The sequence below is a fragment of the Caretta caretta genome, chromosome 11 (assembly GCF_965140235.1).
Source record: "Caretta caretta isolate rCarCar2 chromosome 11, rCarCar1.hap1, whole genome shotgun sequence".
Taxonomy (NCBI): Eukaryota; Metazoa; Chordata; order Testudines; family Cheloniidae; genus Caretta; species Caretta caretta.
Genome location: NC_134216.1, coordinates 37,060,258 through 37,075,216, shown reverse-complemented (window position 1 = coordinate 37,075,216; position 14,959 = coordinate 37,060,258). Strand labels below are relative to the sequence as shown.

General features: G+C 39.0%; 1 protein-coding gene across 2 annotated transcripts in view; it reads left to right on the top strand.

Moving 5' to 3' along the window:
* The first annotated feature begins 4 nt into the window (after positions 1 to 4).
* The window catches only part of LOC125645228 (sodium channel protein type 1 subunit alpha-like), a 189,263-nt gene continuing 174,308 nt past the window's right edge, over positions 5 to 14,959 (top strand). Inside the window, exons 1-3 of one of the 2 annotated variants that reach the window (XM_048870503.2) lie at positions 12 to 126; positions 8,884 to 9,100; positions 9,767 to 9,846. The gene's annotated coding sequence lies outside the window, so the exon portion shown is untranslated. Of the gene's footprint in view, positions 127 to 8,883; positions 9,101 to 9,766; positions 9,847 to 14,959 lie in introns of both variants that reach the window. The other variant, XM_048870506.2, reaches the window with a different exon arrangement.

The window sequence follows — 14,959 nt, the reverse complement described above, 5'->3', positions numbered from 1 at the left end:
GTAAGGCAGTCTAGGTCAAGTGTAGGAGAGAGACTGCTGGCCTGAGCAAGCCAGTGGGATTGCTCCTTCAGCTAAATGCTTCATGGGGTATGGAAGTGGATTCTGACCTTTGCTACATCTTCTTGGGTAAATGTTTTTGCATGATTTAGTGGTAAATATGCTGTTTTTCTATGCAGATGACTGTCAGCCATGCTGTGAGATGCAGAGAGAAATTGCTAGTAAAAACCAGCTCTGTCAGCATGCTTGAATAAGCAGAGTAATCTTTCTTCTAGCCATCCCAGCTTTAAGGCACTTTGCAAATAAATAAATCATAAATTAGGGTTTGCTTAACAAACATCTTCTCTATCCATGTGGGGATTATTGTTGATTTGACTGATTAAACAATGAACAAAATCCATTTGCTTGGAGGTGTTGTGGGAAAGCATTATTAGATGTGGCTATTAGCTCTGAGAGATTTACTGCAGTTCTTGGCTGTTGTATTGCCTTTGCCTCACATTACAAATATGCTTCCTTCCCAAAAGAACTGCTTCATATTTTATTTCCTTGCCTTCCTTGATTATTTTTAGTGACAACAGTTAAAGTCTGGAGGATATTCAGCTATCATTTATTGTATGACTGCATGAATTTACACAACCATAATATACTGAAGGTGAATGCTGCAGACAAAACTACAGTTAGTGACTCCTCTGCAGAATGTCAGGACAGTATATGCTGGCTAAACTTGCTTGAGGTTTTTGGTGCACCAGGGGAACGCAAATAAAATTGTTGAATTTACACTCATGTTGGAAAATGAACCATAAAATACACTGAATGGATCTTTCTATAGACTGCTATGTTCCTACAGTGAGGGTTGTCAGGTGGTGAATAGAATGATCACTAATGGAATGCAGCAGTATAGGCCCTAGGAGGTAACAGCATAACATTGATACTGCAGTCTCGTGTAGGGAATTTCAATAAGGTTGGCTCACTTGTTAGGACAGTTACCATTTAATGAGGCAAATATAATAATTTGGAAGTATTCTGGTATATTAGGAGCCCTTTATTCTACAGCTCCAGTGTGTGTACAGCACCATGGACAGCTACTAAGCACTGTTCAGTAAAGTAAAGGAGTGGCACAACTGAATTAAAGAAGGTGGTAATTTGTAAAACTGAAGACTGCTTAAACTAAATATGAGTGGATGTGATCGAGCTTCAGCCTGCATGTGTATTGACTTACTAAATTCTATTAGCTTACTAGTAGGATCTTGGAAAAGAGGCTGTTTAATACATAAACTTTAAAAAATATTCATGTACATACTATAGTATTTGTCTCTGTTAATGAGCATCTGAACACATTTGAAAAAACACATAAAGAATTATAGATTTTCCTACCATAGAAGGTATGGTATTAAGCAACATTGTGCTCTAATTTAGAGGATTTTGTGGTTTAACAGTGGTATATTTGTTGATGAGAAAAATGCTGTTTGATTCTTTCTTGTATCTAAATAAGATGAAATATATACATTTCCTCCAGAACTAATTTTGATGGGGATAATCCCTTAAACACGCTCTGGTCCCATTTTGCAAAATAATTATTCCTCACCTTTTTGAAAATAATCAGTTAATAGTTTCAGTGCAAGGCTGTGCTTGAAAGTGATAATGATAACTTCCATAATCATTAAGAGCTCTGTCTCCCCAGGCACAATGCTGTCAAACAATCAAGCTATCTGTTTATCATGATCTCAGCTCACTAGTTACTATTTGTTAAATGAAAATCTTTCTTGTGATAACACATGATCAAGTTGCACTATATGGTATAATTTAGCAGAAGTACCAAGCTGACACCTTTTATTAATTACTTTGTGAAAGAAGAAGTTAGAGTAAAAAAAATACTTCTGTCTGACATAATGAAAACACCTTGTTTACTATACATAGTTCTGTTGTATAATATGTATGCAGCTGTTTCTTGAAAGCAAGCTACTAAAACAGTTGTAGTATGTATTGGTGTATGAATTTTTTAAATTTACCTTTACTGATCTGATGAAAGTTTGTTAGCTTGCTTCTGCCTACACCATTCTAAAAGAATTAGTGCATTGTGCCTGAGTACATGAAAAGGAGCCATGGGATAGAATATTGTGAATATAATTTTTTGTATTGGTTCAAAGAATGTTAACAGCCTAATCTATTTAATTACACAAAGTCATCGATTTCTATTCTTTTAAATATATACCACTGGTTTTTGAAATTGTATCATTATAAATTCTACTTTGTGCATCATGGCAGATGTTGTAGATTACAGTGCCGTTACAGTATCTCTCAGCCTGCCAAGGCTCAAATGCATGACTAAGATACAAAGGGTTAAATTCTGGGAGAGTGAGAAACTCATGTGCAGGCTGTGTGATCATATAAATATGGGGCTGAGGATTGAAATCCACAGCTCCAATCTGCAATATGTGATATGGGATTACTCCAAAATAGCTACTGCATATTACGGATTGGGGTAGGGACTAATGGCCACTGTTCCCTCTTCACGTGTTTCTGTGGCCTGATGGAATTGCTCAGTTCATGGACATAGTGGCCACAACCCTGGCCTGTCTCACACTATCCCTCCCCTTTCTACTCTTCATACCATACAGATCAGGGTCCCCCTGGGCACCTTATGTCCCAGTCCCACATAATGAAACCAGTTTTCTGCTGCATTATGTACCTTCTGAAAATTGCACTAAAAAATTCGGAGCACAGAAGAAATACTATAGTATGTGCTGAAAAACCTGAGGCACAGCTGGGGAATCATTGAAAGACTTGCCAGAAACAGACAGGAATGGAGGAGCTTCATCACTGCCCAAAACACCAAAGATGTAATGGGAACATGATGATGATCATGTGATTTACAATTATTTGGGAATAATTTATTTATCATAAACATCTGTGACAACAGTTTAATTATGATGTCAAACAATTTACAATATATGTGAGTATCATTTGTATAAAGACGAGTTTGGGTCTCAGATTGGGTCAGTCCATCACAACTGGGCAATTGAGATATATGTATTGTGTGTGCTGACAAAAATAATTCAAAATATACTTGCTAAATTAGAATTTACAAAAGTAATATTGTATTAAGTTGCTAAAGCGAAGCTGTAAACAGCTTAATTTGACTGTATCTTACCTCACATATAAATGTATATTGGTCTGTCATGTTATGATTCAAAAACTTCAGACAGGCTTGGGCTTTTAAAAATCCAAAGCCTTTGAAATTCAGAACTGTCACTTTTCATTTGTGTTTAGTTCCATGAAAACATTCAAAATGTCACAAAATCTACTGAGTGTTGCTTTGCCATCCTAGGAACCCACCTTTGGTAAATTGTAGAGACGCTCTGTCTTCAGTACAAAAATAATTACCTCTCTTTCTCAGAGGGTTTTCAGCTTTTGCACTGTAAGTGATTAGAAGCATATAATATTCCATTTTCTCTGGACCTTAGCTGGTTGGTTTTTTCCAGTTTCTGGTTATCCAGCAACGATGGTTTTCTTCCAACCGTACTTGCCTCCATAGCTTTTTTGTGACTGCAGAACTATTCATACTATCAGTTGGGTCATTTCTATCTCTAACCTATCAGGTTATCTAGATCTTCTCTCTTTCTTGCCCTGGGTTGCCTTATAGATTCCTTGCACCCCATTTTTCAAAGAAAGTGCATCTCTTGGAATAGATTTAATCCCCAGAACATCAAGTAAGCAAAAGAGAAATCAGAAGACTACAAAAATATGGGGAGATCTTTTAATGCACTGCCATCTGAAATGTATGCTATCTATATCTATATATATCTATATATCTATATCTATATCTATATATATCTATATCTGACAAAATTGTTGTTCTCAGCCCCTTCTCTAGGAAGTACACAGAGTTTTCAGTATTGCTGGTGGCATGGTTTCCTGCCATTGCTCAACATCACACCTTTTGAAAAATCATTCTAGAAATTTCCTCAGATTTATACATTAGGTTTTCCAGTTTACAGTGGAAATGATGATGTGGAGTCGGAAAGTCATAAAAGGACCCAAAACCTGGCTTTTATGGCACAGATCATAAAAAAGGGAGCTGCACTGCAGTGGCAGCCTCCAAGTGTAATATTGGCAAATTTACCCATTTATGCTCTGAGGCAATGTGTGCTCCCTTTCAACCACAGGGGACTCTTCCCAAATGCAGCATAACTAGTGTGATTCTTCTGTGCAGCAGGAGTAGGGCAGAACTGGGGGCACTTAAGCGTGAAGTGTGCATTGCTTCCATATAATGGATCATGGTTCACAGATGCTCATTCACGTAATTGCTCAGAGGTGCTTGAGGATGGGTCTGTACTAGAATCTTGCAACCTGACCTGAACCTAGTAGGTCCTGACAACGTATGTTGGGTTCAGGTCAGGTATGAAAACAATCTAACACTTTTGGGTTTGGTAGCCTCTAATCAATTCCTCCCGCCCATGGGGTTTGCGCAGCAGCAGCTCCGTACCTTGTTCCTGCCAGCCACCGCTGCCTGGCTGCCCTGTGGGGTGAGTGGGCTGATAAGTTGTAGTGCTTCTCACTCTGCGGCACACACAGTTCAGTGAGGCAGAGCTTGCTGACGGGAACAGGGCACACAGCTGCCACCATGCCAATCCCATGTGCAGGAGGCATCTGGAGATGGATTACAGGTATGGGGAGCAGGAAGCCTCCTCCAGGACAAAGTGGCAGCAGTGGCAATGACACAGGTTTGGGGGTAGCGGCCCAGGAGGCGGCAACTTGCACTCCTTCTGGTGCACGGCCCTGCACTGAGATGGGAGATCAGGCCATGGGAGTGGGGGTAGGAAATAATAGAGGCCAGGCCCGCAGCTAGACCCTTGCAACCAGACTCTCAAAAGGACCTGACTAGAAGTTTTGGGTTCTGGTCAGGTATGAAAACAAGCTGACATGCTTGTCCTTGGATCAGGTTCAGCTTGGCTGTGGTCTAGTCAGGTTCAGGCAGGGCTTTAAAGTTAGACCCAAGCAGACCTCTAGTCAGAACAAGACTGGGAGAAGAGCAGAAAGGGAGCTGTCTCGTAGATCTTCCATTGTGCAAAGCCACAAGCCATTGTTGCTTGTGGAGAAGAGGCACTGGAAACATGGGAGTTACTGCAGCCTCAGGGTTCTAGTAAGAGTCAAGAGGCACACTTGCTGTCACTGATGTAGCCTGTTGTCATCAGTTCTGCCACACAGGCCCTTGGAATCTGATTACTCACGTTGTATGATAGGTGGGAAGGGTTTTCAGCATACGTGCAATGAGGAATGAGCAAAATTTTTGTCATGGTGAATAACTTATGTATCATAAAGTTGCTGGCGTTTGAAACTTATTTTTAACTAGATACAAACAGTGTCTTCCTTGTTGAGAGAAGTGGTTTAACATAAGGTGGTACAAGCTCTCCCCCACCACCACCACCACTTTTATCTTCTTGTGGGAAAAGCTTATATGATGAGGGGAATCCATAAAACTTTTTCTGAACTGGGGCAGAATATATAGGTTTCATATATTAAATATACAGTAAGGATTTACACTGTAGAAACTCTGTAACTGTTTATAATGACTTGCTATGGTAGAGCCTTCTGACTGCTGGTCAGACAGCTTGGCATAGAATAGTTATGGGGCAAATTGGTGAGTGGTATTAAAGCCACAGTACTCCATCTGTCATTAAAAGCTACTGAACTTCGGTGGAGCTAGACTATAGCACCTTATTATATGCTCTCTCTGACAAAACTGGAGCTACAAGAAATTCATAATGCAGTTAAAAAAAAGTTTGTCTTGCTTGCAGTATTTTAACAAGGTCCTTTAAGTACTTTGAACCCAGTTACATTCCACCATTGATACCTGAGGAAAGAAGTCATTTCAAGACCTATTGAACACTGGACACCTTCACAGTATATTAATATGAGTGCTTCTAAAATTGTGATTAAATTGTGGAAAATTCAAAGTGTTCCATATAGAGTAGGCTAGGGTCAGTAAAAGTACAGAACTAAAATAGAAAGCAGGTAGTTCAAGACCTCACACAAGGATCTTTTTGTGTTGTGCTGCCTGCATTTATTTATCTGAATTCTAGTGTCTCCTTATTTAGTTCATTTTGAAAATGACAAAATTTAAAGTGCTATATGTAAGTAATAAAAGGAATACCTTGTAGCATAGACCGACAGTTTATACTTACAAGCTTCAGGGGTGGGTGTTCTGCTACTTCACCTAGCTACAAATATGTACTTGCCACTGCCTTGCATTTTTGTCATTTTCAGAAATACCGGCCCTAAAAAGCACTACTTCCGGCAACAGTGTGATACTGACTGTGTTTGCCAGACCTTTCAGATCTTGGGGGAGATTCTGTCTCAAAAGGTGTTCCTTTCACTACAAGCAACTGATCTGTTGCAGGTGTTTCAAGGACCTTGCAGAACTTATGAAAAAGACAATTCAGATGAATCTGCAAATGGTTAAACCTAAATAAGAACCTAGCAATTAAGATGCAAGTTTGATTCCAGGGACTGGTAATGAATTATGTATCTTTCCACCTCTGGGTCTGTGACCAACCTGAACTGTTTGACAACTGTTCAGTGGCCTACATAGAATGACTAGCGGACCAATGTTCATCTCAGAAAAGCCAAGCTCACAATCAGTGATCTTACTGGTGATCTCAGCAGAAGGGGCACAGAGTGAATATGCAACAGAATATTCTGTTGCAGAATATGTTCTTTCTACAACAGAATTGAGGCACATTCAAGGGGGAAAGCTTCTACAGCTACTGTCCATTTTGTGCTTGCCCTATGCACAGAAAGCTTCAGTTTCCAATGTTGTCAGTGTAGGACCTTTCATAAGCAATAAAAAAAATTTAAAACAATGTAGACTGTCTAAAAGAATGGTATTGAAATTAAACCTCCTTTCAAGATGGATGCCAACATGACAAGATATTTAATTTCAGCAGCCTTTCTTGATATGATTTTGAACATTCTTACATACATATACATCTTTTTGTAGAGCACCACAGTTCAAAAGTGCAAATAACATTAATGTTAAAGGAACACAGCCCAGGTATTCTTAAAATGTGTTTCCCCTACACTGTTTGTAATACCCTCTCAGGAGCTTCAAATACAACTTCTTTTACTATTGATTTTATCCTTTTCTACTTCAGAAACTGAATTTTCCTCCTGTGTTCCTATTGCAGCTTAAAATCATCATTTTTTTTTTAAAGCTCAGTAACCAATGTTGGTTTGGAGGTTTTTTTTTTTCAAATTAAATATTTAGAATCTTGAGGATTATAATTATAATAATGTTAATGTTTGCAGTGCATGTTTAAATGTTTATAGGGATGGATTTATTGTAATTGTTAGAAAAAATGCTCACGATATTGAAGTATTAGTAAATATTTAAAGATGGATAGTAAAGCCCTGATTCGGCAAGGTGCAGGATGCTTCCTATGAGGTGCTGAGTATCTTGACTCCCATTGCAATCAATGGGAGTTGAAAGAGCTCAGCTCCACATAGGATTTGGGTCCAAGCAGAATTTAAGCCATAGTAAAAATCCCATGATGCTAGTATATAAAATAAGACATGAAATGCCCTATCAAGACAGTATGTAAAATGATTCTGCTGGCTCCAATTATCTGCAGACTCTTTAGAGTCAATGAATTACACCTTCAAACATTTGATATCTATAATATTGAACAGGACAGCCTCATTGTACATGGATGCTTATTTGTTTTTTATCTGCACTTGCCAAATGCATATATTACATAATGAAATAAATGCTTTATTATTTTCAGCTTTTCTTCTTCCACGCAGCACCCTTTCTTTGTCTGCTCACTGCTAGGATCCCGCCCTGCATTGTCCCCTTCCCTAACATAATTGGTTGCTCTGAACCCACGGTACCCTAGCTTAGGTAAAGCTATGACTTTCAGAAGCACTTGCCTGTGCTTATTCCAGTTTTTAACGGTTCATTTTTTGTCAAGGAACAAAACTAGAAGTGTGTAATGCTCTCAGATTTAGCTTTGATAGTAAAAATAAAGCTAGGAGCCAGTGCAGTTGTGGGTTTGCTCTACTGGAAGGTACCGTCACTTAGCAGTTTGAATTTTAAAAATGCATAATTTTTTTAAAGATTTGGTGTCCCAGTTGTTACTTTAAAACCTTGCAACATGTGGACCTAACATCCCAGTTGTGTGTAGCAATACATTTGACTGACAAGGCAGCATAACATACGGATGTGATATCAATCACATCCTGGCATATTAAGGTTTTTGATGATCCTGTAGCTAAATAATGGTAAATTTACCATTCAAATGCAGTGGTGAGACAAATAGCAGTCAGTTGTGAAGTGCATAGCAACATATACTTGAAGGGTTTCTGGTGTCATCATAATAAATCACAACAATGAATTTTGATATAAAGAAATCATTCCCCAAAAGAGGAGGTCAGAATAGATGAGCTGGCGGTACGTTCTGGCTATAAACTCTGTGACTCTGATTTAAAGAAATCATTCATTCCCAAGAGGTTTGTTTTATTTTCTTTGTCCCTATGTTTCAGAAGTAAACAGTATCCAATATTTTAAAATTAAGTGAAAATTTAAACGACAAAACAATTTTGTTTCATTTTGTTCGTTTTTAAAAATCAGACAAACTCAATTAACTTCTTAGTTTAATCCTTGCTCTTTGTTTCTTCTCTGAAGGAATGTGGATCCTTAGAACAGATATGCACAGACTTGTCCAAAATGCTATTCTGGCCAAAGAGACTCTAAAAAAAAAAAATCTGCTGGTTACAGCTGGTTCTTTCATTTTGCCAGTAGATGGAGCTGTCCCGTAAGGTGAAGGCTCTCTCTGTCTCTTCCCCCACCCCCGCAACCCCACAAAGCTATTTGCTGTTTTCTATTAGGTACCATAGAGTGAGCTTCAGAACAGGAAGCTGAGGATGAGGCAGAGAGGATACTGCAGAGGTCTCTGTTTTTTCCCAGTGAGAATGCAGCAATTCTAAATACTTGTTAATCTTTTGGAACTGGAAATATGAACAACTTCATTAGAGAGCATTTCATCAACATCATTTCTGGATGCTTTTCTTTCTTGTAATACATCAGAAATTCTTGTTTTATCAGGTAAGCTGGCAGAACATTTAATCATAGACCTTAGTTCATTTATGTCAGTTATCTTGTGTGGGGGTTTTAAAAATAAATAAATATACAAATAAATAAATCCTATACCTGCCTGTTTAGTAGTTAATACTAAGCATGGGATAGAACAGGAAATCCAATTTTGGATTTTACAAAATCTTTCATAAGCTGCAGTCAGGTCTGTTTGGCAACACAGCATTTTTTTTAGAGGATGGATTTTATCGGCCTTATTTTTTTGGATGTTTGCCACTTCTTGTATTTGTTTGCCTGTTATTGTATTAAGGCATTGAGTTCCTTAACTGTCATTTAGAAGTGTTAGACCTAACTACTTGAGGTCTTATTGTTCACTAGTGCAGAACACAAATTGGAGTCTAGTGTTAAAGCACAGTAGCCAGGCAATCGGGCTGCCAGAGCCCAGCGTTGCAGGGGTGTACAGCTTTCCTCCCATATTCAAACAGAGGCTCTGCTTTAAAGGCCAGATGCCTTACTCGGGGTTTTGGTGGGGGTTTGCTGCCTTTTTAAGGAAAAATCTTTCTAATGGAGAACACAGAGGACAAAACTTACTTTTATTTACATATTTATTTGGCACTAGTGGTAATATTGCAGATATGACTTGGTTCATCATCTAAACCGTCTTCCTTTTTTAAACAGCACAAGAAATTTGCCAGGTGGACATCAAGCTCTTTCAGTATCTTCTCCAAAATGGATTTCTTTTCTTCTACTTGTCGGAGGTATGTGCTTAAAAAAGACTCCCATCAAATTCACGTCTCTTGGATTTCCTTTTCCCTGTTCTTTTGCAAAAAGTTTTTGTTGCTCACTATGCAGTACTTCCAAATGGGCTGACATTTTGATTTTAATGTCAGACTAGATGTCTTAAAGTTATAATTGTGTTTGTTTCCAAATGCTCTTATTTCACAGGTGTGATGTCAAACTTGGGAGCTATATTGACTGTTGTTACTATCAAATGGATTTTCATATGGATTTTCAGTTTTATATATGACTGATCAATGTGTTAATGTACTGCAAAAGTAAAAATTGCATGAAAAACCACATTGAGAATCTGAGATTAAATGGACAAAAACAGGAGAATTCATTGTAATTTTAGTTTAGTTCATTCTGTTGTGCCCAGGTTGTAGCATGGGAGTTTCACAACAGCGGATGATCTTAACTTCAACATTTGCAGCAATATTTAGGTATACAAGAGCAAGTCCCAGACAGTGAGCCTTAACTTTGGATGTCCTCACTTATTTTGGTCAGTTAGATATTAGTTTTGTATTCAAAGGTAATTTCCATTATTTTAAAGTGTGTGGGGAGGGGTTGGGTTGGGAAAGCTATAGTTAACGTCCCCACTGACAGAAAGTTTCTTTTGTATAAAAAAATCTTCCTATGGAAACTTCCAGGGAGGGGGAAAAAAGGATTTTCCACCATAACTATATTTTAAAGGAAAAATAATGGCTGCCTACAGTGATTTACAGAGAAATCATGCCCAAACCGTTTGATTTCCTTAGTAGATCGGGGGAACGCAGTGAATGTAATATACCTGGACATTAGCAAGACTTTTGACACAGTCCCACATGATAGTCTGATAAGTGAGCTTGAGAAATGCGGACTTGGTGGAACTACCATTAAATGGATACATAATTGGTTAGACAACCGCAAACAATGAGTAATTATTAATGGAATGATGTCAAATGGGAAGTGGGTCTCAAGAGGGGTTTAGACTAACAAATCCTGCATCTTGACAGGGTTAGACTAGATTACCCTTGTGTTTCCTTCTAACTCTATGGTTCTGTGACTCTATGATACAAATGAACAGTTCTGATGACATCATAAAACACAAGAGCAGTGAACAAATGATTTTATAATTATCATCTGAATCCTGTCATGAAATTAATTTACTATACCTCATCGTAACCTAGTGTATTTTACATTGTATGGATCCAAATTTGTTTTAAAGTTACAGAACATAATGTGAACTATTTAAATAGCTGCAAATATAAAAAAGATTTTTCAACTAATTACTTTTGTGTTAAAGTGAGGTGTCTTAGAAATCTCAAAATCTACAAATCTCAAAATGCCCGTGAAGATCGCTCGTTTAGCTGCATTATGCCAATGGGAGAAACTTCTCTTGTCGACATAAAACCAGCTCAATGAGCGGCAGTAGCTTTGTCAGTGGGAGAGCATCTCTCACCAACACAGCGCTGTGCACACAGGTGCTTATGCCAGCAAAACGTATGTTGCTTGGGGGTGTGTTTTTTCACACCCCAAGCGACAAAAGTTTTGCCGACATAAGTGCTAGTGTAGACATGGCGTAACTGAACATGAATATAAATCTTAGAACTGAATTGGCTCCAGGTGCTGAACTCTAGATGATATATTTTGGTCTATGTGATCCTAGTCTGTTATATTTTCGGCTATCTTCATTTACTGATCTGAGACGAGGAGAGTATGTAGGTTTACTTGTTGTTTATCTTGATGAGCAGTTTGATCTTTCAAAACTTAATATGAAAGTCATATTCTTTCTTGACTATCTTTCTTTAGTGTATTTAGAATGAGATGTGCTTACTCTAGTGGAAAAGTGAATTTTTACTAAATTTTACTCTTGTTTGCCCTCCAGAGCCAACACACCTCTGGGAAAGTAGACTCATGGAGCATGAACAGAATTGTTAACTGAGTGCCAGTAGGAGGGCCAAATTCTACCCTCATTTACTCTATTGAAGACAGTTGATGTATATGTTGTAGACAGTGGGATTCCAGTGAGTAACTGAGAGAAGAATTTGGCCTGCAGAATTGTTATCACTGCTAAAAAGAACATAGCTTGACTTTCCGATCTCAGGATCAGTTTGCACGTCTATCAGTTAGAAAAAAAACATCTTTTCACTTGTAAACTGAGAAAATTTGACATGGAATTATTGAGCTATATGGAATCCCATTATGCCATTTTCAGTTTTCAGAGCAAAATTGCACTTTAAAGGTTAAGTTTCTCTCTCTTTTTTTAAAAAAATTCTAAAATAGGGTTTTTAAGGGAATTTAACTCTGAAGTCAGAATGGAGTAATTATGGCAAGGCTAACTAGCAAAAACTAACAGCAGAAATTTTTTAAGTACATCAGAAACAGGAAGCCTGCCAAACAATCAGTCGGGCCACTGGATGATTGAGGTACTAAAGGAGCACTCAAGGAAGACAAGGCCATTGTGACGAACCTACATGAATTCTTTGCATTGGTCTTCACTGCAGAGGATGTGAGAGAGATTCTGACACCAGAGCCATTCTTTTTAGGTGACAAATCTGAGGAATTGTCCCAGACTGAGATGTCAATACAGGTGGTTTGGGAACAAATAGATAAATTAAATATTAATAAATCCTCAGGACCTGATGGTATTCACCCAAAAGTTCTGAAGCAACTCAGATGTGAAATTGAAGAAATGTTAAATGTGGTATGTAATAACCTATTACTTAAATCAGCTACTGTACCAGGTGACTGGAGGACAGCTAATGTGACACTAATTTTTTAAAAAGGCTGAGGCGATCCTGGCAATTACGGCCAGTAAGACTAACTTCAGTACCAGGTACATTGGTTGAAACTATCAGACACATAGAAGAACATGATTTGTGGGGGAAGATTTCACACTCAGAATTCTTTGAGGGGGTCAACAAGCTTGTGGACAAGGATGATGCAGTGGATATAGTGTACTTGGACTTTCAGAAAACCTTTGACAAGGTCCCTTACCACAGGCTCTTGGGCAAAATAAGCAGTTATGGAAAAAAATGGAAGGTCTCCTCATAGATCAGTGACAGGTTAAAAACTAGGAAACAAAGGGTAAGAATAAATGGTCAGTTTTCAGAATGGAAAGAGGTAAATAGCAGTGTCCCCCTCGGTCCGCTGCTGTTCAACATATTCATAAATGATCTGGAAAAAGGGGTAAACAGTGAGGTGGAAAGTTTGGGGTAATACAGAATTACTCAAGATAGTTAAGTCTAAAGCAAACCATAAAGAGTTACAAAGGGATCTCACAAACTGGGTGACTGGGCAACAAAATGGCAGATGAAATTCAATGCTGATAAATGCAAGGTAATGCACATTGAAAACCATATCCCAACAATACATACAAAATGATGGAGACTAAATTAGCTGTTACCACTCCAGTAAGATATCTTGGAGTCATTGTGGATAGTTCTCTGAAAACATTCACTCAATATGCAATGGCAGTCAAAAAGCTAGCAGAATGTAAGAACCATTAGGTAAAGGATAGATAATAAGACAAAAACTATCATAAGACCATTATATAAATCCATGGTATGCCCACACCTTGAACGCTGCATGCAGTTCTGATCACCCCATCTCAAAAAAAATATTATGTTACAAATGGAAGAGGTACAGAGAATGGCAACAAAAATGATTAAGGGTATGGAACAGCTTCCATATGAGGAGAGAGAAAAAAGACTGGGACTGTTCTGCTTGGAAAAGAGATGACTAATATGATAGAGGTCTATAAAATCATGACTGGTGTGGAGAAAGTGAAAAATGAAGTGTTATATACCCCTTTGCATAACACAAGAACCAGGGGTCACCCAATGAAATTAACAGGCAGTAGGTTTAAAACAAACATGACACACAATGTATGGTCGGCCTGTGGAACTCATTGCCAGGGGATGTTATGAAGGCTAAAAGTATAACTGGGTTCAAAAAAAATTATATAAATTCCTGAAGGACAGGTCCATCAATGGCTATTAGCCAAGATGGTCAAGGATGCAACCCCATGCTCTAGGTGTCACTAAGCCTCTGACTGCCAGAAGCTGGGACTGGATGACAGAGGATGGGTCACTTGATAATAGCCCTGTTCTGTTCATTCCCTTTGAAGCATCTGGCATTGGCTGCTGTCAAAAGACAGGATATTGGGCTAGATGGACCATTAGTCTGACCCAATATGGCCATTCTTATGTTCTTATATGTAATTATACACACTTCACCATTACTTAAAGCAGCCGCCACTAGGCTGGAACACAGCAGCACCAAACAAACACACAAAAAGATAATTTGATATCCAAATGAAATTAGTGTCCATCATGGAGAGAAAATATGGCAACTCCTAGACTGTCGTTTTTGTCTCAGTCTTTTGTGTCACTTGCTGTTAAGATTAGCCCTCCTGTGATAACGATTAATTTACTGAAAGGAACTTTTGCTTACATTATTAACATCTGAACAGAATATTTCCATCATCAGTGGCAGCATTTTGAAGTTCAGAGTCACATAGGCTTTTTGTCCTTCATGTTGTTGAGAAGTTATTTGGCTTATGTTGCTCATCTTTTTGACATGGCTCTTCTCTGCTTAATCTCTCTGCTCACATACTTGCTTAGCCCCACACAGTTGTAGGCTCTCTGCCTCCAGACACCTGTCTTTCTCTCCTCCATCTCTCTGTTGTTCCTTTCTATTATTTCCACATTCATTACACCCAGCAGGGCCGGCTCTAGGCACCAGCAAAACAAGCAGGTGCATGGGGCGGCACATTTCGAGGAGCAGCATTCTGGTGCCGGCCATGCCGCCCCTAGAAATGTGCCCCCACCTGCTCCCCTGAGCGTACTGCCGCCGCCGCTCCACTTCTCCCCACTCCCTCCCCGGCTTGCTGCGTGCAAAACAGCTGTTTCATGTGGGGCAAGCCTGGGAGGTAGGGAGGAGAAGCTGAGCGGTGGTGCACTCGGGGGAGGCGGCGGTGATGGAGAGGAGGTGAGCTGGGGTGGGGAACAGTTCCTCTACCCCCCCCCGTTACTTCCTGTGCTCCCACCCTCACTCACCTCTGCTCCGCCTGCTCCCCTGAACATGCTGCCTCTCTCTCACCTGAGAGGG